The sequence below is a fragment of the Molossus molossus genome, unplaced genomic scaffold (assembly GCF_014108415.1).
Source record: "Molossus molossus isolate mMolMol1 unplaced genomic scaffold, mMolMol1.p scaffold_m16_p_11, whole genome shotgun sequence".
In the NCBI taxonomy this organism is placed as follows: Eukaryota; Metazoa; Chordata; class Mammalia; order Chiroptera; family Molossidae; genus Molossus; species Molossus molossus.
Window position 1 is genome coordinate 104,210,541 of NW_023425346.1, and position 26,765 is coordinate 104,237,305.

A 26,765-nucleotide genomic window follows, 5' to 3' on the forward strand; every position below is an offset into this window, starting at 1 on the left:
CTAGCACTCGCGGAGAGGGTGGGCTCCAGGTCATTGTCACCGGAGAGTGACTTCCTGGTGCCACCTTTGGCTCACTCCTGAGAATGAAGCTGGTGAGGGAGGGGTCCCGCTCCTCAGGCCTCATGCCAGGCGTTGGCGGGAGGGGCGGGAGCAGGAAAGGGCTCGAGGCGCATTTGTCCCCCAAGTGGGAGCTTTGCTGTGTGAGCTCTTTGTACGCGACTGCAGCTTGTGGTGAAAACGGGCGCGTGTCTTACAGGCCGAACGGACGGTGCGCTTCCAACGGCATTTAGCTTGTTTGACTCACGGAGACGTGCGCCGGGCCGCCAGCCAGGCGCATTCCTAACAGGCTCATTCTTACTTCACTGTCCGGTTTGTCATAGGCATCGTTTCCTTGGAAAGTATTTAGGTCTGAAAACGAAAAAGAAGCGGACATTGAATTGAGGGTGTGAATGCAGAAAACAACTAAAATGTGTTGGGAAAAATGAACCTAATGAATGCCCTGGCCGGTTTGGCTCAGCAGTTAGAGCGGACCAGAGAGTCCTGGGTTCGGTTCCTGCTAAGGGCACGTACCTCAGTTGCAGTTTGTCCCTGGTCCTGGTTGGGGTCGTGTGGGTGGCAGCCAGTTGATGTGTCTCTCTCACACTGATGTTTCTCTCTCTCTCTTCCTCCCTCTCTCCTTCCTGCTCTATCTGAAAATAAATGCAAAAATGTCCTCAGGTGAGGATAAAAAAAAAAACTTATGCGTTCTCCTGTGTATAAAAAAGCATGCACACTGTGATTCGTACCATGTATTCGGGAAAAGTTTGCTTTTTCATCTGTCAGAACCGGGAGCATTCAGAAGATTGGAAGCCAAGGTGTGGGTTGACTTTTTTTTATGGTAATTATTTTATACTAATGTGATCCTCACTCGTCAGCGTAGGCTGTCTGTGTGCGGGTGTCCGTCCGAGCCTGCGGATCGGGCTCTGGAGTTGTGAGCTGTGTCCCGTCTCGTGTTCCGCACGCCACGTCTTTATAATTTGGAGACGTATCAGTTTCCTTCCTCGCAACAGGAGCGACCACCGGCAAATCCCTCTCGGTTACGCAGGCCTGCCTGAGGAGTGCTCCGAGCTGGAATTTCTCCCCAAGGCGGTGGGTGGGGTGGGGGCTACCCGGTGTTTGCGAAGGTAACTTGGGGATTTCTGAAATCGGTAGGTCTTCGGGGAGATAAACACATGTGAAAATTGAATGTTTCTTTGTGCCTTTAGTAATTCTCCCAGGGAGCCTCATGTTTAATTGAATTCAGCAAATATTCATCGTGCGCCTTCTCGTAGACAAGGGGTGAGAAATGAGGGCCTTAACGCCAGTGTTGGGGTGTTCTCGGGTCAGAGGAAGATGCCAGGACCAGAGGATGTCACGGCCGCTGGGCCCCGGGGAAGTTCCACCGACACGGCATCGGAGCGGGACGCCGAAACGCGGGGTGACAGCCAGGCCTGCGGTGGGGAGCGGGTGAGGCAGAGACAGGAGTGTGGGAGCCGTAGGGCCCGGGGAGTCAGTGTGGACATCAGTGTGGGGCCCTTGGGGAGTTGTGGGGACGGGTGGGGCCGGAACAGCCGAGGCCCGGGGAGCCTTGGGGGCCGGAGGGGGAAAGACAGCACCTCGGGGGTGGACAGAGGGCGAGTTGTCGGGTTGTTCACGTGTTCTCGTACGCTTGGCTTTCCCCAGGGGACCGAAGGTGGGCGGCAGCGTCATGGGAGGAGGGGCGGGGAGAGGTCAGGAGGCCAGCGGGCAGCTGCAGTCCCGTCTTAGTACCACAGTCACTCGGACGCCACCAGCACTGCCTCCCGCCCTGTGTTCACGTGGAAATGGAGCACTCAGGCTCTCGGCTGGAATTTCCACGGGGACGTCAGCCCGGGGTGGGAGATCTGGCCGGGACCCCGCCTCTCCAAAGCGGAAGGAGAGACCCCCCCACCACCCTCCTGTCTCCACCGAGCCCGGGATGGTTAGAACAGCTGGAGGGGTCCTTTAACATGGCCCTAAGGTAATACTAAAAAGAAATATTTTAGTAGATTTTTATCTCTGGCCCAGGAAGAGCCCGGCGCAATATATCCAGCCTGAGTCTTAGAAAAGGAGCCAGCTGGTTCCTGAGACGCCCCAGTCCATTCCAGCTTGTTCGGGAGATTCATTCTGACAGTGGGATATAATTAGAAATGTGCTTTCCTCCCCCTAAACGCCTGTGCTCACTCACACACACACACACACACATACACGCGAAGAACAGCCAGCCCCCGGAAACCACGGCACGCCCGAGTCACCCGGCCGGGCTGGTGGGCCTTGTGCGCGTGGTCCCTGCACCCCGATCATAATTGGTTGCAGCGATTCTCCACCACCCTGAGAACTGCCGGTCAAACTTCACCCGCGCGGCGATCAATCGAAGCTGACGACGGCAAAGCCGTATTGACTTCTCATTCCTAAACCGGGGAGCCATTAGTCAAGAAAAGCATCTTTTAATTACTCCCAGGAAGGAGGGAAAAAAAAAACCTTTTTGGATAGATTCTGCAACAACTGCCATTTTTTCCCAGTGCATTCGATACGGAATTTATTGTCGCGGGAGGGGAGAGGGTGCCCCCTCGGTAATGGACGGGTAATTTGGAGAAAGGAGCGTGCTCAGGAGATCGATGCCGTAACAATTAACTCCGTCCGCAGTGGAATCTGAACTCTCCTTTCTAATTGCTATTGATACCACTTAAGCACACACTTAAAATATTGATTCTAAATGGGCAGTGACAGTGGGCAGCACCACCTAGATTTTAGGGGCTTGCGGAGGGTCAGGACAGAGTCTGGGAGCTTGTGGGTGACACCGCAGTGTGTGGTTGTCCACATGTGGACACAGGTCCGGAGGCACGAGGGCAGGGTTCTGGTGCCCGTGTTAGGACACACTGTAACCACAAGAAGTCGCCAAGCTCCTCGGTGACCCTGTTTCAAGAGAAAGAATAATTAGCTCAGAGGTAGAGATATTCATGGTCAGGCACCTGCGTCTTACGTGAATGAATGAGCGGCAGGGACAGGTCAGCTTGGGTGCACCTGTCAGGTGCTCCTGCCCCCTCGATGCCTCCTGTGTCGGCAGTGAATCGGCACTTCGACGTAGCCAGGACACAGCAAGGACATCTCAGTGACCTGTGCGTCCTCTCCCCCTCGGCCACGCGCGGTGCCTTGGGGACCGGTCCGCATCACCCTGCTGGGTCAGACTTCTTTACTTGTATCGGTGGCTCACTTAGCAGCTAGGCCTGACCATGGTAAACGTCGTTTCCTGCCAGGACCCAGCGCAGCCCTCTGGTGCCCCCTTCCCCTGGCTGGTCTTTCCTTCCTCCCTCGCCCATCTCTGTGTCTCCATGTCGGCATTTGGCCCATGTAGGTCCGCAGGGACCTGCCGCCGGTGCGTTTTAGTGCAGGCGAGCTGTTTGCGCGGCGGTTCGGGAAATCAGGGCAGCTTGGAAGCGGACACCTGTGTTCTTGCTTCACGAAAGAGCCGGAGAGAACCCCCGCCCCCCCCCCCCGCCCCCTCGGGTTCCGCGGGGAGTCCTCTGGTTTGTACGCACTCTCTCCTCTTGTGACATCCTTCCTCTTTCGGCCATTATTTACCAGCCCACCTGTGCACCTGAATCCCCTCCTGTCTTTAACCTGTGAAAAGATGTCGCTTCCGGAGGAAGACATGGGGCGGGACGGGAGGGATCCGCGTGGGAGAGACGGGGCGCACTCCCGGACGGAGCGGTCCGCTCCGTGATCCGCGTCCGGCCCCCTTTGATTCCGGAAGGCCACTTCATCTTATTTATGCACGCAGAGACACTGAGAAAGGGGAAATGTATCCAAACTGAAAATAATTGGATCCCCACCGCTAACTCTGCGATATTAAAAGCAGTGCCACTTGGCCACGTCTTTGTCTCGTCAGGTTTGATCATGAGATCACAATATCGTAATCTCAGGCTCAAATTTCTGGCACAGGGACGCCCTGTTCCAAACGGGGCCCCCGGGAGCACAAGTTCCCACAGGACTGTCTCATCTTATTATTTTTCCATAGTTCTTGGCCCTCCAAGGTCAGTGTTTTGTCTCTTTTGAGTGTTCCTCTATGCTTGACACCTTTTTCTATTTTCTTTCTTTAAAAGGGGGGAAAAAAAAATGGTCAGGGGGAGACATAGGAGAAAAATAAAAAAGGACTTTGCCGTGATGACCAGAACCCATCTGCGGCTGGGTGGCATCTGCTCCTCGCATGTCACTTCCCTCATTAACAAGCAATTGAATTAATTAAATGCTACTCAGAACACGTATAACAAGCTACCGGCAGTGTCCAAATTAGCACTGATAATCAAGGATGATTTCCTTTATTATCCTGCTAAGTGATGTGCAGAGTCTGATCCCCCTGTCTGCCCTCATCTATTTACATACCCCCAGCTTCTGCCTTTGGACGCGGAGGTTATCTTACCTAGTTAATTTGCCACGACCACCGAGCATGGCCGATTGATGCCCTGCCCCCCCCCGCGCCACGGCCACTGCGGCCCCCTCCCCGCCTGCCCTCCCCCAGCCCCAGCCTTTGTATCTCAAGCTCGCTGATAAATTAAAGGCCACCCCTGTGGTCTCTCAAGTGAGTAATAGAGGCAGAAATTTCATTTTGCAACTGGCTGATTTAATGATCCAAAGGGTAATTAATGGCCTGATTATCTTAATGTTAAATATGTCCGGCAGCAATTACTGTGACCTCCCGCTTGTCAAGGTCCGGGCTGTGCTCTTCTTTCAATTAAGTTCTCTGGGGCTTAATGGTATGAATAAACTCCTCTGATTCTATCATCCCGGACGGGCGCGGAGGGTTCAGGGAGCTGGGGGCTCGTTTGGAGTTTTAATCAGCCTGCCTTCCCCTCCTGCCATCGGAGTTAACAGTCATAACAAGGGCAGCTTAACTTTTCTTCTCCGCGCGGACGCCCCACCCCCGCTCCCTTTCCGCATTTTATTTTATTCCCCGCTCCTGTTTATTTCAGCGCTCGGAGGGAGAGTTGTTTGCGGAGGAGGCCACTGTGCTCCGTGAGGCTGGTCTCTTCCGATATAAATTATCATGTGAGCGCTGCGGTTTTCCTGTTTGACAGGCTTAATTAATTGGCAGGAGCCCCCGAAAATGACACAGCCACTAATTGCAACTCAGAGTGAATTTCTGTCACCGCGGTGAGCCTGTCCACGGGCATGCCTGGCCCCAGCAACAGAGCGGCGCGGCCTCCGGCCCCCCAGCCAGGCGGGGACGGGGTCCCGAGCAGGCCGGGATGGGGGCGGGTTGGGGGGGTCCCAGGGGCGGCGTCCTGGGCCAGGCCTGACACTGACAGCCAGCCCAGGGTATCCGTCCACGGCCTCGCAGGTGCCACAGCTGCTCGGGGACCTCGGCTTTGACTTGAGCCATTTGCGCGCCTTCTCCTCGCGGGCCGGCTTGGCGCCTGCTCCCTGAGCCTCGTTAGCACATCGCTAAGTAGGCTCGCGTGTACCGGCGCGCTGCGCCCAGGTCGGAAACAGCCCACTGTAAGTATTCAGCCAATTAGGAAAGTGTGCCAAGGAGAAGAGCAAGTGTATCAGCACCGCCTCGAAATCATACCTGTGGGTCCCTGCTGACGACAGGTCCGCGGGCCGGGGAGCTTGGCGGGGTGCGCGCTCGGCCAACGTGCTCCCCGACGGTGGTGGCGCAGACCGGCTCTCACGGTACAGGAAAGCCGACTTTGAGAAGATTCTACGTGAGGCTGAGCAGAACCGGACCCCTTCTTCGAGACGGAGCACCCCTTGCGCTTGCCTTTGACCCTGCTGGACGAGCGGGCTTCCGGGCGGTTCCGATGGCCGCCGCCGCCCGCGGACCCCAGGTGTGCCTTTCACCTTGCGGGAGGCCGGACGGCTGCGGGGAGCCAGCTCTCAAACTCAGGGCACTGGCAGGACTTGAAAATCCCTATCATTTCCTCTCTGAAATGTAGCCACGGAGACAGTCAAGGAGTTTGGGGAGTTTTGTGGGTTGTTTTTTTTTTAATGATTTTTATTATCCCTGGTAGGTGAAAATGCAAGTCGTCAGCAGGCAGGAGCTGACTTCTAGGTGCCCTGAGCGCGTGTGAGCCGGTCATCCGTGCGCACAGGGAGAATGGAACATGTAGGTGGACCTCTGGCGGCTTCACCGCATGTCTTGGGAGGTGTTCTGAGCGTGGGCCTGCACCCACTCGGGGCAGCTGCCTCTGTTTGGACTCCTCCGCCAGCAGGGCATTCCCAAAGGGTCCTTGCTCTCAGTGGTGTTCCAGTGGTCGTGCACCAGACCCGTCCACCCTTCCGAGGGTCCACTCGGCTTGCCCCTTCCTAACACGGCGGAGACCGGAAACACCGTGTCCGGGGTGCACAGTGTGCTGCGTGCCCGGTTCCCCAGAGCACCCCGCCGCCTACAACACGGGACAGTCTCGTTTTTCAGGTGAGAAGCAGGTGGAGGTAAGGTCCTCCAGTCGTGTGTCCAGGGTCACGCGGGACTGGGGGGCAGATCACCTGATCCAGGATGTGAGTCCTGAAACCCACCCCCGGTCCTCTGCTGCTCCTGGTCTCTTCCCGCCCTGGCGTCTGTGCCCAAACCGATGGTCAGTCCTGGCATCTGGACGTACCAGTGTTCACCAGCACCCCTCCCCCTTCCCCTCCTGACCCCAGCCGACTCATCAGCCATCGTGTCTCTGTATGTATCATACATTTACAGACACATGTATAACCAGTGTGCACTTATTATGCATCATGACATCACTGCAATGTCTTTCCACTTGTAAACTCTAGAAGCCTCACTCATGGTAACTTAAATAAGAGTAACAAAGCGTTGTTCATCTAGGTTTGCGTCAGTGTGGCAACTCTGATCATTCAAGTCACCCAGTCATGCCTCCAAAGTCTTAATTCTCTGTGTCTGGTGCTGATCCTAAGAGCTTCTCGGGAAGACAGTGCTGCGGCGCCTAAGTATTGGGATCCGCCCACCACAGAGGCACGGGGTCTGAGCCCCAGCTTTGTCCATAAGCACGTCCTCCCCCGAACCTCCCCCGTGCCTGTCCTGACCCTGCCTGTGGAGACACCCAGCTGTATGTCCGACGGCCTCACAGCCCTGTTGACTATCTGCGGGACGAGACGCGGAGCCAGCCAGAGGGGTTCCAGTCTGCTCACGTGGCCAACATCTTCTGCAATTTTGATTTTTTTTTTTTTGTAAAGACCAGGGCATTTTCTTATTTGTACTATGAACCTAGCCATTCTTTTACCCACTTAGTCATGTGGATTTAATGTTAAACGCAAACTATCGATGAAGTATCCCAGGATCTTTTTTTATCTGGAAAACTCCATGAGCTTTGTACCTGGCTCCCGCGTGCTGGCGGCGAGAGAGGCGGCCCGTGCCCTGTTTGGTGCTGGGGCTGGTGTGCAGACGTGGAAGATGGAGTCCGTGCTTGTTCCGCTTTGTATCTGGGGGGTCCTGTGTTGCAGGTCAACATTACCTGGAAGTGTACTTCCTCGGCCCCGCCTACCCAGCCCCTGTCCCTGGGTGGGGCCAGGGGTGTGTGATGACTCTCTAGGTGATTCTTAGGCACATTAAAGTTTGGGAAGCACTGGTCTCCAGCAAGCAGAATAAACAAATGTCCACAACCCCGCCTGGAGTCCCCCTCCCTGTCTTAGCCAAAGCCCCTGAGCTTGATTCTTCATTTCTTCAGACCCAGTCATCTATCCTCTCTCTTTACCAGACTCTGTGTGCCCTGGCATCTCCAACATACCGCCCCGGCAAGTGCCACGTCCCACAGAGCATATCTCTGTCCTGGTCCCAGGGCAAGATGAGTGCACACTATGATCGGATGTCGTTTTCCCCAGGAATGCAAGGTTGGTTTGACGCACACAAATCAACAGTGTCATACAACACATTACGAGAATGAGGGACAAAAGCTGCATGATTATCTCAAGAGATGCAGAAAATTCAGTTGACAAAATGCACCGTGCAATACCCTTTCACGATACAAACCCTTGGCAAACGAGGAATAAACGGAAACTTTCTCGACCCCGGAAAAGGCTGCTATGGATCATCCTTAATGGATCATCCTGAAAGTGTCTGCCCTCCGCTCAGGAACAAGACAGAATTTCTTTCATCACTGGTTCAAGCCAGGGGATTAGGCAAGAAACAGGAACCAGGGGCGTCCAGGTTAGAGAGGAAGAGGTGAAACTACCTGCAGAGGACGTGTCCTTGCCTACAGGAAATCCGGAAGCATCCACCGGAAGCCGCCGGAGCTCACGGGAGCGTAGCAAGCTCGAGGAGACAGGGTCCACACACGGCGTCAGCTGTACGTCTGTGCACTAGCAGCGCACACTTCAGAGTGAAATTAAGGACACAATTCCCATTACAGTAGCATCAGAAAGAATAGTATGCACAGGAATCACTTAACCTGTATACCGAAAACTACGAAAAGGGTTGTTAAGCTAGCAGCACTCCCCAAAGTTGATGTATAGATTCAACACTCCCTTTTCAGAATCACAAATGCTTAAAAACAAAACAAAAAACAGAAATAAAGAAACTGATTCTACAATTTATTTGGAAATTCAAGAGAGACCACCCCCCCCCGATAGGCAAAACAGTCTTGAAAGAGAATAACACAATTGAAGGCCTCATACACCCCGATTTCAAAGCATAGTACAAAACCACAACACTGCAAGACTGTGGTGCCGGCCTAAGGATAGACCTACAGATCAGTGAAACAGAACTAAGAGTCCTGAAGTAGCCCAGACGTCTGTGCTTAATTAATTTTCAATAGAGATGCTAAGAAAATTCGGTGGGGAAAGAATCGTCTCTTCAACCAATGTGCTGGGACAACTGGATATTCACATACAGAAGAATGAAGTTAGACCCCGGTCTCACGCCATATACAAAAAATTAAGTCCAAATGAGTCAAAGACCTTACTATACTTTTAAAAGGAAACAGGTAAACGTTTATGAAACCTAAAGCATGAACAACAAAAGAAAAAAATAGAGAAACTGGACTTCATCAAAGGTAAAAAGCTCAGTGTTCAGAGGGGACAATATCAAGAAAGTAAAAAGACACACAGAATCAGTGAGAATATTTGAAAGCCGTATATCTATAGTAAGAGCCCAGTGTCCAGAATGTATGAGGAATGCGTATAATTCTACAATTTATTAATGTGCACAATATCTGAATAGACATTTCTCCAGAGCAAGTATCCATATCCCCGGGGACACACGAAAAGAGGCCAGACAGCATTGCTTACTAGGGCAATGCCAGTCAGGCCACGTGGAGGTGCTGCCTCGGGCCGATGGGAATGGCCACCGTGAAAGGACAGTGGCGGGTGGGTGGGTGTGGGTGTGGAACCCTCGCACTGCCGATGGGGATATTAGATGGCACAGCTACTGTGCAAAACACCCTGGAGGTTCCTCCAAAAACTCACCATAGAGTTAGCATAGGACCCAGCAATTCCTGAACGTAGACCTGAGAGAAATAAGCACACGCCCACACAGAAGCGGAACATGCGTGTTCATAGCCGCATTCTTCGTGATCGCCCCAAAGCGGAAGCGGTCCAGATGCCCATGAAGTGCAAGTGGGCCGACCAAAAGGTGGTGTGTCCACACAGCAGAGCACGATTCAGACGCAGAAGGGAATTGAGCACCGTGCGCACCACCTCGTGGGTGGACCTCGGAAACGGTAAACTCAGTGGGAGGAGCAGGTGCAGATCCACCTGTCATTCCACTCCACTCATGCGCAGCGGCCAGACCAGGCCGATCCATGGCCGCAGGCGGTAGGGCCTGGGGAGGGGCCGTGGGTATAAGCAGTGACAGCTGAATGGTACAGGGTGTCTTTGGGGGAGGATGGAAATGACCTGGATTTCCATGGTGGTGGCCCTACCACCTGGTGAGTATTCCCAGAACCTCAGAATCATACACCACAAAGGCCGGATTTTGCAGTATATGAATTATGTCAATGAAAAAAAGACAGGGATTTTCAGGGAGAAGAGATGGAGAAGGCGTTCCACAGAGAACCCTCTGGCCCAGGTGCAGAAGTGCTCGGGGGGCCGCAGCCCACGGGTGGGGAGAGGTCAGCCCGGCCGGCATCGGCCCTCATTCGGCCGCGGAGCCTGTGCCGGAGCAGAGCCAGCCGAGTGCTCTGAGCGGGTCTGCATGTCACCCCAAACTTCCCGACGGGGGCAGTGAGACCAGGTGGAACGGGGTGCCCGTGTCCGGAGTGTGTGCGTGAGAGTCAGTGGTCATCGCCACCAGACACGGGCCTGCGAGGAGCCTGCAGTAGGCACTCAGCCTGTGAGCTCGGGAGACAGGGTTCCACCCGGTCCTGCCGGCTGCACGGGCCTCCCGGGGGGCAGCCCGGCCAAAGGGATCGGGCGTCACACCAGCAGGACGCGCCCAAGCGGGGGGCCGGAGAAAGACAGGCGTTCTCCACGATGTTTTCTGTTCTCCAGGCCTTTACATGACAAGCAGAGCAGACAAAAGCTAATTTCAGTCGTAAAACGCGTTTAGTTTCATGTTTGTAATGGTGGCAGGTGCATATGTTGTGACCAGCGACACCGACAAGGCAGCTGAGGGGCGGCCCCCACCTGGCTGAGGCCGAGCCCTGCAGCCGGGTCCAGTCGTGGCTCCGGAGCGGGATCTTGGGGGGGGGGGGCAAAGCATTCAAGACCCCCCCCCCCCCGGCTGCGAGCCCTGGTCCGTCCAAGAGACGCGTGAGGCCCCGGAGAACGGGAAGAGCAGCGGCAACACGTGAAATCGTCGAGGGATAAAATGTTGCCTGTGACTGATACATTGCACCACCCTGGGTCCGGAGATGAACCCGGGCTACTCGCGCAGTCTTAGCGACGCACTGGCATGAAAAGCGTCCGGTGTGCGTGACCTAACACACGACCCGGAGGCAGAGACCATCGTGGTGACTCCTGTGGCTTCTCCTCGAGGACCGCCAAGGCTGCCCAGGTGTTCCACACCATCCGCACCATCGTAGGAGACTGGAAGGCATCTGTGGACGTCGGAAACAGGACACCGGACAGGGCAGATGCTCGCCCGGAGTCTTGGCCAGGACGTGCATGGGGCCCAAGCTGGCTCATGGGCTTGTCATCCAGAGTCTGAGGGTGGAGGACCACAGGGCCCGTGAGCATGGAGTGTGACTCTCAGTGACTCCTCCTGGGCTTGCAGCTCAGGGAGCATTTGGAAATGGCCACGGGGCGAGAGGGGTGAGTGACACTTAGTCCTGGGCGCCCGGGTGCCTGAGCCCCGGACAGTCCCAGGAGAAGCAGAATTGCCCAGAATGCCAGTAGCAGGAGAGGTCTGAGGGGCACAGGAGAACCGACCGAACACCAGGCCCGCAGACCGCGGCTCCGTCCCCGACCCATGCGAAGGCCTCTGGGAATCTGGGAACCTCCCCGGATGTTTCTCCCGGGGTGTGGAACAAACAAGCTGAGAAATGAAGACGTCTCTGTTCTGGGATGCCGAACTCGACCTTCGTAAATGAATTGGAAAGAAGAACAGTGACACGTTTTGTCACGTTGCAGAGGAACCGCAGTAGATGCACCATGGACATGTGAGAGGTTGCATTCCTTTTTAATTATTTCCCCCCAAAACCGAAGTCGGGGCTGTGACGTGGATTATGAGGACGTGGCAGTGGCCGGCCACGGGCCCCGTGAAGCAGCAGTGCCACGGAAGGCTCCGCGCACAGCAGAGAAGATGACGCGGCCTGTGGACAAGGTGCGGGGTTGTCTGCCCGGTCCCTGACAGCTCAGACCCAGACTCGGTCACAGGTCACAGGACACCGTGGGGACTGCAGGCACAGGGTGTCCCAGGACTCGTGTGTGGAGCCCTGTGCCTGGCCGAGGGGACGTAAACCCGGGTGCAGATGCCGTCGGCCGGCTCCAGTCCCGCCCGAGTGGTGGGCCGAAGCGATCAGGCGGAAGAGGGCGATAGGACGAGCACGTCCACTGCTCGTGTTCTCAATGAATGGTGGACTTGGCATCTGAGAAAGGGGGGGGGGGCCTAATGTCACTTTCCGTCTCGAATAACATGATGCTTAAAAAATTGCTTGTGGTTTTAAAATGCTCCCTTCTTCCTCGAGAGTCTTGTCCACAGAGGTTTTGTTGTTTCTAACGGTCATGTTTTATGTCGACAAGGCACCTGTGGATTTCTCATTCCCTGGGCTCCGCGCGCACAAGGAGGGGGAATGACTCCCCGTGCCCTGAGGCTCTGCCCACACCCAGCGGCCGCTGCTCCTAGACCGGCTGTAGGCGAGCAACAGCCCACCCAGCGGCCGCTGCTCCTCCTAGACCGGCTGTAAGCAACCAACAGCCCACCCAGCGGCCGCTGCTCCTCCTAGACCGGCTGTAAGCAACCAACAGCCCACCCAGCGGCCGCTCCTCCTAGACCGGCTGTAAGCGACCAACAGCCCACCCAGCGGCCGCTCCTCCTAGACCGGCTGTAAGCGAGCAACAGCCCACCCAGCGGCCGCTCCTCCTAGACTGGCTGTAGGCGAGCAACAGCCCACCCAGCGGCCGCTGCTCCTCCTAGACCGGCTGTAAGCGAGCAACAGCCCACCCAGCGGCCGCTCCTCCTAGACCGGCTGTAGGCGAGCAACAGCCCACCCAGCGGCCGCTGCTCCTAGACCGGCTGTAAGCGAGCAACGGCCCACCCAGGGAACGGTGCAGAGGGCAGCGGAGGCTGCGTGACTGGGGAGGTTGGGTACGGGATTAGCACGGGATCCTGGGTGGGTGCAGGAGGCTCTCTCCAAGAGGACGGAGCACCCAGAGCTCAGCAGCGTGGGAGAAGCACGCACAGGGCAGGCCTGTGGCGACCCGCGGGTGGAAGAAGACTCCACACACCCCCTCGGGCCCACGTGGTCAGAGCCTGGCATGACTGTGCAGGATGCACGAAGGTCCCTGCTTCCTACCTGGTCCTCTGGCTTAGGAGAGGCCTTTTCACCGAAAGACCCTGCCCAGAGCAAGGTGACTTGAAGGGCACCCCCACCTTGGTCTTTGGCTGCACACCCTCATTTCTACTGCATTCGGGGCATCGAGGCCAGAAACACACTGAGCAGGCCCCCCAGGCTGGGGCCACAGGCGGAAAGGCTGGTGTTCCCGTGCGGCGATGGTGCCACCGTGGCACCCGGGGCGGGCTCCTGCCCTCCACGTGCCTCCCGGCAGCGTCTGCGTTGCCCAGCGGCGGAGGAGCGCGGCCACCGTGTCTCGTACGCTGGCCTTTCCCCCAAGTCCCCGAGAACGCTGCCTGGCCAGGTGTTTGTCCCATGTTACAGCTGCGGACACACAGGGCCCACGGCAGGTGTGTGGTCACGTGGAGCTTGTCCCCAGGATGCTCTGAGCCTCGGCGCTTTGCTGTCGGTCACGCCCACGCCCTCGAGGTGGGAAGTCAGAGGTCAGCTCACCTGGTGCTCAGTGTCCCTGTCTGCTCTTGGGGGTGGGGTCCCCTGAGCACTTGCCCGAGGAAAGTGCGAGAAAGGGACCTTCTGTGGTGTTCGCTGGAGTGCCCGTGTCCCTGGGCCTGCACCAGGCAGGGACGACTTCTTCCTGTCAGCGGGCTCCCCGTGAGCAGGTAACGTGGAGGGCTAGCCCACTTGACAGAGGCAGGGACAGGGCTGGGCCGGCCAGGATGTCCAGCAACTCCGGGCACGTGCTGAGCGAGCCCCAGGCGCCCCTCAGGAGGAACACTGTTCCCCGACAGTCCCGTACCGAGACCCTGGAGAGGTGCTCCTGGGTTTTACTTGAAGGACACCAAGTAGGACGGCTGGGCCCTCGGTCTGCTGCGGCCGCTCGGGGAGGACAGAGGCAGGAGACAGCGCGGCCCGGGCTCTGGTCTGGGCTCTGCCCGCGCTCCCCGCCCACCGGCAGGGCTTCCGTCTTGCCACCTGTGAACTCCAGCCCCCGTTTCCCGGGGTGCAGGGGGACACCAGGACACCCACAGAGGCTGCGAGGGGGGTGGGATCAAGATGTGCGGTGAGCGGCTCCTCACACAGTCCTCCCGGCCCCGTCTGGCTCCCTGCCTGGCTCCCAGCCCCGGCCTCCGACCGGTCGGCGGAAGGGTGGCCATTGTCATGTCCTGCTGTTCCCCGAGCTGAGTCCAGTCGTCCGACTGTCCGGAGCTCTCAGGCCCCGTCTCCCGAAACTCTGGGCAGTGGGACATCTCTGGGAGTGACTCGGGGAAGGTTGGCCCTCCACACAGGCCTGCAGTTCTGACACCTGCTGACCTGCCCTGCTGGGTCTGGGGGACCAGGAGGGGGTGCCGCCCCCAGGTCATGGCGGGGCGCTGCACCCGGATGTGGATGGGCAGGTGGGAGTGGGCGTCTCTCGTCCAGAAGGCCCCGCCCAGCCCGAGCCATCCCACCTCCCTTGAAAAGCACGTTAACCTAGAGTCTCCTTGGCTGAGCGATGAGGGACCCCAGGTCTGAAGGTCGCACTCAGCCGTCGGCTCCCTGCCTTCCGCCGTGATTCCCCAGGCGACTTCGTTCTCTGCCCTGCTCAGCCCTTCAAGGGCAGCAGGAGGGGCGGGGGCCCCGCGGAGCCCCAGGAGGCCCGTGGGAGTCAGGTGACTGCGGTCGTGGACGGGATGCTTCCAGAGACCCCCAGACCCGGGAGCGGCCTGAGGGTGCGAGACAGCCACACGGGTGCCGAGGGCTGGTCGGCAGCCACAGGACCGCTGCAGTTGCCACTCCGTAGGCGTGAGGGACCTGCCCCCCGCCTTGCCCTTGTTCATGGATTCCTGTAAGCCATTTTCTAAACCACTGTGACCCTCACCTAACACTGACCGGCTGCTGGGCCACAGAGACGGACCTCAGACAAAGCCGGCCGCGTGCTGACCGCAGCCTGTCCCCTCGTGGGGACCCTGGGCTGCGCTGCAGGAAGCAAGGACAGAGGACAGAGAGAGTGTCACCTGCCTCGGGCCAGAGGGAGGGGGGAGGAGCCCGGGAGCTGGTGGAGGATGGATGACGAGCCTCACCTGGAGTCTGGTGACTTTCTGCAGGTGGAAATTCCAGCGGTCCCTGTGCTGGAGGCGGTAACGTTCAGGAGAGACAGGCAGGAGCGTCCTGGCTCCGTCCCAGTACCCAGAGCCCCCTGCTCTCCACGCTGGGCAGAAGGCTCTGTCCTGAGGTTGCACTGTGGTCTGGAGATCGGAGAGCCAGGCGAGGCTGAACGAGTTCCTCAGGCGCAGGGACACATCGCTGGGTTCGAGTTAGAACTGGGGTGCGGCTCCCCGTCTCTGCGTTCCACCGCTGCGTCGTCTTTGCGCAGTGCCTGCCCGCCGTGGCCGGTTCCGTCGGGCCGCGAATGAAGCAGGCAGCCCGCACACTGCTGAGCGCTAAAGGGGCGGCTCTCTGCAGGGCGGGTGGTGTTCGGCCAGCTCGTGGGCAGCGGGTGACTGTGGACGGGGGGCCGCGGGAGCCGGGGAGCTCGCAGGAAAAGGAACACGTTTAACCTGCACTTTTACAGCGACAGCTCTCCCAGGGCAGGGCTGGGTCCAGTGGTTGCTGCGGCCGCTCACCTCACGGGCCCTTTGCCGGTCGCCCAGGGTCGGGTCTGCGAACCTCCGAAGGCCAGCTCACGTTCACCTGGGCCCGCGCTCTGACACTGTGTTAGCAGGGCCTTGCCGAGCCCTGACTGTCCCTCAGGCTCCTCTGCTGGGAGCTCCTCGTGCCGCCGAGCATGACCTTCCAGTCTCCATGGCTTTTCCCCGAATGGCCAGGGTGGCCCTGCCACTGGCGTGTCTGGCAATGCCTGTCACCATGGGTGACGTCCGTGTCTGGGCGTGGTTTGGCTTTGCATCCTGGAAAACCCTGCTCCCCCGGCTGTGTCCCTGGTCCCAGGAAGGTCTCGAGGCCTCAGGCCAGTCCCCTCCTTCCCTTCTTGTCCTGCGGCCACCAGATTTGCAGATCTGGTCACCAAAATGGGGACCGTGAGAAGCTCTGACTCACAGGCCGACGTGAGTGGCCAAGGCCCTTACGGACACGTGAACACCTGGTTCTGAAGTCCAGATGTAACCCGAAGGCATGCTCAGAAGCCTATAGAGACAGTTGAGACATGAACTCTTGCAGTTGCTGGATTATTTACCTCGAGGCATAATTTGCCAACGGTGCACACGGCTCGGTCTGCGACCCGGCCCACCCTTTGGAAAGCCGCCTGTCCCCGTGTCACCCAGTCCCGGGTCTGTCTCTCACCTGGGAGCTCCCCGGTCCCTGTCTGGCGAGTCTCCCCATGAAGCAGAAGCAGGTCTGGTCTCTTTCAGAACAAATGAGCTCTGCCTCCTCTAGAAATTTCTACTCACAGCGTGATGTGTGGCCTGTGCTGTTTCGTGACTGACGTCCGGCCTCAGAAAGCACATGAGCAAGGGCCGTGGCTCTACTGAGGGTGTTTTGTTTCCCCCGCATGCTTTATTCTTTCAAAGGAATATCCGAAATACAGTTTCTCTTCAACTGGTTTTAAATTTTAATTTTTTTTTTTTTTTTGTATCCTCACCCGAGGATATTTTTCCATTTTTTGTTCAGGTAGAGCGGGAGGGAGAGAGAGGAACAGAGAGAGAGAGAGAGAGAAACATCGATGTAAAGGGACACATCGAGTGGCTGCCACCCGCACGACCAACCAGGGCCGGGGACAAACTGCAACTGAGGTACATGCCCTTAGCGGGAACCGAACCCGGGTCTCTCTGGACTGCAGGCCTCGCTCTAACCACTGAGCCAAACCGACCAGGGCTATGTTTTAATTTTTAATCAAGAAGCCCTGAGAGCTTCGTGGATGTGGGACGCCCTCCTGCTGGGTCCGGCCCTGACGCTGAGGCTCACGTCCAGGCTCAGGTCAACTGACCGGGTCAGACCTTAGTTTGCCACTGACCTGCTGTGCGTCCCGGGCTGTGTGACCTTATGTGCCTCAGTTGCCCCATCTGCAAAGGAGGGATAATTATAGTTTCTGCCTCATAGGATGGTTTTGAAAACCAGATGAGCATTTTCTGTAACAGTGTCTACTACCTAATCTGCTAAGTGTGCATTCTAGATGAATATCATGGATTCGTTTTTGGTTACTTTTTTTTTTTTTTTTTTAAACGAAAAGATCACCAAGCTTTAAAAGGAAAAGTTTCTGAGTTCAGACACTGGGGTCAAGTTCAACAAGTTCATGAAAAGTTAGTTGTATTTGCTACAGTGTCCTAAACCAAGTGGTCAGCCTATTTCTTCAGTATCTACAGTGATACCCAGTACTTTTCCAGCCCCCTCGAGACAGACAAGAAGGACGTTTCTGGAAAGACTAAACTTGTTTTGGTATGGCAGCGTATAAAATAAAGGTGCTACTATGTGCTGCGTCCTGTGGTCAAGGCCGAGAGTAGCACATGTCAGAAGAAGATGAAGTGTAGTCCGGCCAGCATGGCTCAGTGGTTGAGCGTCAACCCTGCACCAAGAGGTCACCAGTTCGATTCCTGGTCAGGGCACATGCCCAGGTTGTGGGCCAAATCCCCAGTGGGGGACCTGCAGGCATCCAATCGATGTCCTCTCTCATCAGTGTTTCTCTCTCTCTCTCTCTCTCTCTCTCTCTCTCTCCTTCTCCCTTCTTCTCTCTCTAAAAGCAATAAAGGAAAAAAAATTTTTTTTTTTTTTTCCTCACCCGAGGACATTTTCCCATTTTTGGTTCAGGTAGAGTGGGAGGGAGAGAGAGGAACAGAGAGAGACAGAGAAACATCGATGTGAAAGGAACACATCGAGTGGTTGCCACCCGCACGACCAACCAGGGCCGGGGACAAACTGCAACCGAGGCACGTGCCCTTAGCGGGAACCGAACCCGGGTCTCTCTGTACCGCAGGCGTCGCTCTAACCGCTGAGCCAACCCAGCCAGGGTTTTTTTTTTTTTTTTTAAAGTCGATGAAGTGCTATTTCTTCTCCGATTCTGGGGAAGCAGCCTCGTCACAGGGAGACGCCCTCCTCGTCCTTTGCAGTACACACATTACGTACCTGTCAGGTGAGACTCGGGAATCAGGAGCGGTCACAGGAGTGGGCCCGCGGGCCACAGAAGCCCAGGAGCAGTAACCATCCCTGGTATTTTGCTGCTGCCCAGAACCACAGCCTCTGGACTTCCGAGGTCAGCCGGCCGCCTGGTCCTGGCTGGTGTGTTGTGTCCAGTCCTGTGAAATGGAATGGCTCCTACTGAAATCAAGGCAATGTGCAACAGCTAATGAGTGCGAAGATAGTCATGGTCCTTAAAATAATACTGCTTCGTGTCTGCCAGGGTTTCATGGAAACGTACCCCCCCCCCCCCCAAACACACACACACTGCTGGTAAGAGTGAGATTTAGGAAAACCTTGAAGGAATTTGGCAGTATGTAAAAACAGCCCTTAAAACAACTCCTTTCGCCTTGGCTGGGTGGCTCAGCTGGTTGGAGCGTCGTCCCGCACACCAAAAGGGTTGTGGGTCTGATTCTCAGTCAGGGCCCACGTGTAGGTTGCAGGTTTGATCCCTGATTGGGGCAAGAAGTAAAGGCAACTAATAGATAAATGTTTCTCTCTCTCTCTCCCCCTCTCTACCCCCCTTTTCTTCCTTCCTCCCCCTTCCCTTCCTCTCGCTCTACAAAATCAATTAAAAAAAAAACACCCTCGGGTGAGAATTTTTTAAAAATAACCCTTTCTGATCCAGCAGTTTGGTTCTAATATTCACCCTGGAAAAGGAAGGATCTGTGTGTAAAAAGATGTGGTCACCCAGGTATTCACGGCATCATTGTTCATCATAGTTAAGACTTTATAACAGCCCTGGCTGGTTTGGCTCGGCGGTTAGAGCGTCGGCCTGAGGTCCGGAGAGACCCGGGTTCGGTTCCCGCTCAGGGCACGTACCACGATTGCAGTTTGTCCCCGGCCCTGGTTGGGTCGTGCGGGTGGCAGCCACTCGATGTGTCCCTTTCATGTTGATGTTTCTCTCTCTCTCTCCCTCCCACTCTATCTGAACCAAAAATGGAAAAATGTCCTCGGGTGAGGATAAAAAAAAAAGCCTTTTTAATAAAACAGGAAGCCAAGATAGGTGATTAAACGAGTTATTTATTTCAGCATATAAATATTTACTTACATAATATCACACACATAAGCGATTAGCGTGCACGGTGACACATTCCGAAGCCCCAGGTCTAGTCACAGAGAGGTGGCCAGTGTCCTACGGCGAGAGCAGCTTGTGGACGAGAACGGGGCCCCCTTTGTTCATTTTGAATTTCTGGGGGATAGGGTTTTGATTTATTCTTATCTCTTGTTTATCTTTACTTTCTGGTTTTCTGCCGTTGGGAGTCCGGGTTAGACTGTCTCGTCGGTGAGCGGCAGGGCGGCCATGCTCCTGGGCCGTAGGAGTGGCGGGTGGTAGCACCGGGACACCCCCGCAGCCCTGGCACCTGCTGGCTGTGGCCCTGCCCTGGGAGCAGGCAAGTGGGGGGAGGGGTGTTTGAAACAGGCCCCTCCGGGCCGCGGGTCCTCTCTGTAGGCGGACCTGCCTCTCTGGCCGTCACGGCTGGCTGCGGGGAGGGCCGTGGTCAGGGCCCGGCTCCCGACCCGCACGGTCACCCACCTGTGTGGTTAAGGACCAACGGGAGCTGCGTTCAGACAGACTAGTTCTGAAGGACTGGCGTCTGTACAGTGGCGTTCCTTAGAAGGCTCCGTGTAAACACAGCCCGTGTGACCCAGTAACCCCGCGCCCGGGTGGACCCCAAGAGCAGGGAGAGCTCGTGGTCCTGGACGCCCCGGGCACCGGGTCCGAAGTGGCGCTGCCCACCACAGCCAGCGCGTGGCAACAACCAGATGCCCCTCTCCTGACGACGAGATGCTCTGAGCGTGTCCACCGCACAGTGGGGGAGTGCTGGACACTATGAATTAGGGGTGGGGACTGTCCAGCCTGAGGTCATCCAAGGCCCACGACACCAACACCAGCGAACATCACACACCTCACCAAATTAGCCTGACTAAATATAGCAGGCTGACTTTTTTTAAATATTATTTAATGGCCTTATACACTAATTTATTTATGTACTTTATTTTTTGTTACTCCTCACCGAGGATATATTTTTTTGGATTTTTGGATAGAGGGGTAGAGAGGAAGGGAGAGAAAGAGAGAAACATCGATACATCGATGTGAGAGAGACACATCCAATGGTTGCCTCCCACATGACCCCGACCAGGGCTGGCGATCGAACCTGCAACCCAGGTACGTGCCCTTGACCGGGAATCATACCTGGGACCCTTCAGTCTGCAGGCCAGCACTCCAACCGCTGAGCCAAACTGGCCAGGGCTAGCAGGCTAATATTGAAGTTGATAATTTTGTATGTCCCTCAAAGGATGCTATGAATATCCAGATGGCCCTTGGCAGGAAAAGGGTCCCCCCCCACCCTGGAAGGGAGCAGGCGCGGATCACGCGCAAACATGAATGACCCTGAAAGCACTGTGCTAAGTGCGAGAGCCCGGTCACGGGTGACCTGTGTCACGTGACTGTCTCGAGGACGCATCAGCAAAGAGTCGGTTGGTGGCTGCCAGGGGCTGGGGGGCCAGGCCAGGAGTCGTCAGGGAAACGGAGGTGACAGCTAACGGCACAGGGTTTCTTTGGGGGACGATGAAATGATGTAAAATTGATGGTGACCGTGGCTGCACAACTGTGAAGACCCTAAAACCAGGAAGCTCCACACCTGGGCCGAGAGGACTGCGGGAGCTCAGTGCGGCTGTGAAAGGGAGAACAGGCCGCACGCTTCACGTGGCGAGAAGGGCAGAGACGGCGCGCCCCGAGGTTTGCAGGGCGGCTGGAGAACACTGTTTCCGGAAAGGGTGACCCTCCGGGGCCGAGCCCGCGCAGCACGGAGGGAGGACGAGGCCAGGACCCCGTCGCCGTGGGCTCTGGGGCCAGGCAGCCCTGTTCACTTCCCCGACACTCCTCCGAAAGATGAAGGAGCCACTCAGGCTCAGCAGGTGGGGTTCCTGACGCCCCACAGGACAACGGAGGGGCTGGTGCTCTCATCTGACACAGACGTGGCCGAGCCAGAGGGGCTCCTGTGATCACTGCTGTCCTCCTGTCTCTGCAGGAGGGGCTGGTCCCAGCACTGAGGACAGGCCGTGCCAGGGGACTTCAGACTCTTTCTTAAATCTGTCTCTGCCAGAGGAGAGCGCCCAAACGGCCTCACACAGCTGTGACCAGCCTGCCCACGGCGGGCCACGTGGCCCTTCCTGTTCTGTCCCAGTGTCCACGACCCCCGGGGCCCACTGCAGAGTGTCAGGTGTTTGCTGAACCGGTCACCGCCCGTCGCCAGCGCCCCCTACGCAGGCAGGGTACACGTAGGGGCTGCAGACGATGTGACTTGGCGTTGGCCAGGTGCCCGGAGTGAATGCATCCACGTGGCCGGGCCCCGCCACAGCACAGAGTGGCCGGGAGGCGGCCTCTGCGTCCTCAGTGAGCCTCACCGCTCTTCCTGGGCCTGCCCACCTGCGCCTTGGCCAGCAGGGAGGGAGGGAGGACGCAGAGCCCGGGCATGCCACACTGTCCCTGCTGTCCCCGGGGGCCCTCCGGGTGCTGTCGTCATGTTCTCCGGCGCGACACCATCATGAATTCTACCTCAGGTCCAGACAGTGTGGCTCAGCGGTTGAGCATTGACCCTGCACCAGGAGGGTCACCCGTTCGACTCCCGGTCAGGACACATGCCCGGGTTGTGGGCCAGATCCCCAGTGGGGGCGTGCAGGAGGCGGCCCATCCATGTTCTCTCTCATCAATGTTTCTCTCTCTCTTCCCTTCCTCTCTCTCTGAAAATCAATAACGAAAAAACAAAGAATTCTGCCCCTGCAGAGGCCTGGGTTTGGATGCTGCCTCCCCGGCAGGTCGTTTTGCCCCTCAGACCCGGTGTCCTGGTCCGTACCCTGGGGAGAAAGTCGTCCCTGCGCTGTCCTGAGCCCTAGCACGTGGGCCCTCCTGGGATAACGGGGTCTGTAAGGGGCACCCAGCCCGGCTTCCTGTGCCCGAATCCCACTGGGTTTCTGCCTCGTCCCCGTTTGGGTAAAATACCTTCTACCTGGTCACCTTCCCAGGCCGGGTCTCAGGCCTCACACCCCGGTCCTGGACCAGCTCCCTGGGCCCTACAGACGGATCTTTGGGCGTGAATTCACTGTTCCCTGTCCTGGCCAGTAGGGCCCCTGTCTGAGGCTGTCCCACCACCTTGAATTTGACTCGCGCAGACTCGAAGTCCTGTGTGAACACAGCCACCCGCCTGTCTGCTCCCCCAGACCCCCCTTCCCCCAACTCCCTCCTGGTGGAACAGCCCCAGTCCCGACAGGGTCGCAGGTGCCAACTGACTCGTTTCCAGAGAAATCAGAGCTGCAACTCCCCGCAGTCACTGGGACGGCCTGCGAGAGGGCGGAGACGTGGGGAGGGCGCGGCTCCCCTGGGAACCGGGAGCCCTGATCTCTGCCTTCCAGACAGTCCTGCAGCGTAGACAGGCCACCTTCTCATCAGAGACCCGGTGACAGTTTCGGTGCAGGTTCGTCCTGTGTCCTTGACAGGAAGTCCTCTCCAAGCCCGGCCTTCCGCCCAGGTGCGGTGGGGACCCCAGTGAGAAACCAAGGGCTCTGGGCCCATCCGGGGGACGGGTCCCTGTGGCTCGTTTAGCTTCTCCTGGCCTGGTGCCCTCTGCGAGGGAGAGGCCGAGCAGGAGGCCGCAGGGAGGCCGCTTCGCGCAGACCCGCAGCTCTCTCCTCCGCTCACTTATGGTCAGCGCCGAGCGGCGCGGACAGGTCTGGCTGTCGGTGAAGACTTCTCTGATCCGTTAGCCACCCCCACGCCTCCGAGTGCGGTGACTTCCCACCGGGCCTCCATGTGACGACACCACGGTGTCCCCTCACAGTGCGTGCGCTGGGAAGTCACTGGTCAGCTGTCAGTGTCCGCTCAGCACAGCCGTTCTCAAGTCCCCAAAACGTCCACTCGGCCGCTTCACGTTCGTCGTAAAAATCCAGAGAGGCCATTTGCTCTTACCGAAGAGCAGTCTGCGTGCAACCCAGCCCCTCAATACGGCAGGTGGGATTCCGAACCAAAACGGACGTGGGAGATGTTACGAGAATTTTCATTGAATGAGTTGAACAGGGACCAACAATTACTTGGCTGCGAAGCAGGCCCTCCGACGAGCCTGCTGCTGGCAGTTCCCGTGTCCACTCACCTCACGGCGTCCGTGGAGTGAACAGCCAGGCCCAGCCCTCCGTGGAAGAAGCCGCACGCAGACGGCCTGCAGCGCGGGGACGTCCTTTCTGTGCAGAGGGGACAGGCAGGTCTGAGCCCCGGGAGCAGGCCGGCCGCTCGGCCAACACGCAGGACCTGGGGTGACAGGTGCTGTGAAACTGAGTTGCGGTGGTGGCAGCACAGCTCCCTGGATCGCTGAGCATCCTTGAACTGCACACCTCAGACCGGTGACGTCTATGGTGCGTAGATTACGGCTCAGGAAGCTGGTAGGAGAACGGCAAGACTTAGTCCTGGCCACACACCGCGGCTGCGGCTCCCAGCTTATGAAGAAAACACCCGGCAGACAGAGGCTGCGCCCCAGGGTGGGGTCCCAGAGCCTGCGTCCCGGGGTGGGGACCCAGCCGCCCATGTTCTGGGGTGGGGACCCAGAGGCTCCATCCCAGGGTGGGGACCCAGCCGCCCATGTTCCGGGGGTGGAGACCCAAAGCCTGCGTCCCAGGGTGGGTACCCAGCCACCCGTGTTCTGGGGAGGGGACCCAGCCGCCCGTGTTCTGGGGTGGGGACCCAGCCGCCCGTGTTCTGGGGTGGGGACCCAGCCGCCCGTGTTCTGGGGTGGGGACCCAGCCGCCCGTGTTCTGGGGTGGGGACCCAGCCGCCCGTGTTCTGGGGTGGGGACCCAGCCGCCCGTGTTCTGGGGAGGGGACCCAGCCGCCCGTGTTCTGGGGTGGGGACCCAGCCGCCCGTGTTCTGGGGTGGGGACCCAGCCGCCCGTGTTCTGGGGTGGGGACCCAGCCGCCCGTGTTCTGGGGTGGGGACCCAGCCGCCCGTGTTCTGGGGTGGGGACCCAGCCGCCTGTGTTCCGAGCCACCGTGAGAACGAGGAAGCCGAGCCCAGATCTCTGTCCTGGATTTTCAGGTAGGTGTGGGACCTGCTGGGCCTCCGTCCCGGAAATGGCCCGAGGTGTCCCTCTGATGTGAGAGCAGCCCCGCCAGCTGCCTGGCGCGTCGCGAAGGTGCCACCGTTGGTCGTAGGGTTGAAAGCTGTGGAAGGCCGAGTGGCTCAGTCTGAAATGTATCTGAAGAAGGAAACCAAGCAGGATCCTCGATGAGAAACGGGCAGCAGGGGCCGTGGCCAGGGGACATCAGTGACTGCACTGTGGTGACGTCCACACACGGTCCCGGGTGCTGCCCACGGCCCCTAAGCCCCGTCCGGGAATGGCCCCTCCTCCACAGCCTTCTCGGTTGGACTGAGAAGATGAAAATGAGGTTGTTTTCACAATCAGGAGGATAAGATGTGGGCTGTTTTTTAAGCCTCAAGAACACCTGTTTCCTGAATGTCTCAAACACGGGCCTTCTCAGCCCAGGGACCAGGGTGCCACGTCAGAGCTGTGACTTCCAGAACGTTCTGTGGATTTCAGTTCCGGCAAGCGATGATAGACACGCCTCGTAGAAGGGGTGTGTTTGAGAACCAAAGTCCACAAAGTGAAAGGGGTCTCTTCCCGACATACACAGCTTCCCAGACGAACCAGGAAGGGGCGCGCGCTGCGTGCTGGGAACCTCCGGGCCAAGTGCAGTGTTTCCCAAACTCACTGAACGATGGAACCCTTCCTGATGAAGCACCTGCTCAAACCAGGGCCCGCCTTTGCGGAATGACCGTGGGCTGCGGACTAGAACATGTGCGCGTTCACACGCGATCTGATCCCAGCCCGTGAGTGTGCATGTGTCGCATACAGGCTCCCACGCAGAGAAATCCTGCTGTAAACAACTGGAAAGCCTTTTTTAGACCAGCACTGTAGCATAAGCCTTTTTTGGTGTTTTTGCTCTTCAGACTTTCAACTGATTGGATGTGGCCCACTTATACCTCGTCAAGGGTGTCCCTTCCTTAAAGGCGGTTGGTTGGAGATGATGTTAACCATTCGCGGCAACACCCAGCTAGCCGTTCGATTCCATCGCTGGGCGTCGCAGCCTGGCCAGGTGGACACATGAAGTTGACCATCACACCCACCATGGCTCCAGCTGCCCGGAGAATTCTATCCCAGCAGAAGCCACAGCTGTCCGTCCACACCATTGTCCACACAGCCTCAACCTTTTTTTTCTTTAATGAGAATAACAATTCTTGTCCTACCTTCCCAGTAGATTATTGCAAAAACTCAACTGAGACATACCAGGGAGCGCACCTCTGTTTTGCACACTGCAGTTAACATTTTGTCATTCCCTCACATTTTTGCGCCTCCGGTGTTCCCTCCACGTGACTCAGAGCTTCTCTCTGTGTCAAGATCGGGGTGAAGTGTTGACCAGTTGCCCGGCCGGTGCCGCACCTCTCAGCCAAGAACCCCCCCAAGCCCTCAGCAGAGATTTCTGCAGCAGAGACACGCAACTTCCTCCTGGAAATCACTTCCTGCAAAAATAATGTGAACGGTAGAAAAATGCATGGTTCTGTCTACTTCGACTTCTGCAGTTTTTTTTGCGGGGCAATTATCTGTATAAAATACTTTTTCCTTTTTAAGTAGAATCCTATCGCTAATGAAACCATATTTTGAACATGAAATTGTTACAAAAGAGGAGGGAAAGAAATGTCATTATCCAGAAAAGCAGCGATGGCTCACGCATTTGATGGTCTAAATAGCATATTCCCCTTTTAGGGGAGATGAAAGCAGCCCCCTCGTATCAGCCTATGGAATTATTTTAGAATGGAGTTTTCATCCCTGGACCGAGGAAGGGGACGGAACCCTGGCACACAGGTTCTGGGCATGGGGATCTCATCGGAGATCTAGAGGGGCTGTGCAGGGGATCACGCCCGGGCCCTAACCCCAAAGAAACATGAAAAAAGGGTGTTTGAATGTTGGAAAAAGGCAGCTTGAAAGGTAAGGCCTCCTTCCTGCCGTCTCCCCCGTGCCCTTTCTTCCTGATCACATTGGCTGGATGTCCATTTCTGTAAGTTTTCCCTCTAGAACAAACCTATCATTTTTCACCACAGGATATTTACGGCTTCAATCAGCGCCGAATTCAGTTGGCTTCTGATCTCATCGCTGGAAGTTATAGATGCAGATATTATTTGCACTGTGGTTAATTATGGGGCAATCAAACTTTGGCTTTTCTACTGTAATTTCCTCTGCCAGCTAATTTAATTAATCACCCCCAGCTCAGCTCTTCCAGCTGTGACCAGCAGGGTCATTAATTAGGCGTGCGGCGGGCGCTCCGACCGGGCCTGCTTCCAGCCTGCTGCCCACTTGATCTCGGGGAGGGAGAGCCTTGCCTAAGCACCCAGGCAGGGTGGGGGGCGGGGGGCCCTGCCAACCCCTCCGGGAGGAATGTGGTTCCCCGAAGGCCCACGGCTCACCTGCAGTGCTGAGGGAGGGGTTCTGGAAACCCGTCCCGTTGGAGGAGGCCTGGCCTTCTGTGTGGGCCCCGAACGGACGTCCAGGCGATGCAGACAGATCCGGCAGGAGCGCGTCTGTGCCACGAGAGCGCGGTCTCCCTCCCACGCGCATTACGTCGATGACCTCGGAGGCTGACCTTCCTCTGAGGGAGACGCCGAAGGGTTGTTTGCATGTTGCCGTA

The 26,765-nt window shown here is 57.3% G+C and overlaps 1 protein-coding gene across 7 annotated transcripts in view; it reads left to right on the plus strand.

Moving 5' to 3' along the window:
• Positions 1-26,765, plus strand: part of AGAP1 (ArfGAP with GTPase domain, ankyrin repeat and PH domain 1) — a 479,358-nt gene that overhangs the window by 425,698 nt on the left and 26,895 nt on the right. The window lies entirely within an intron of this gene.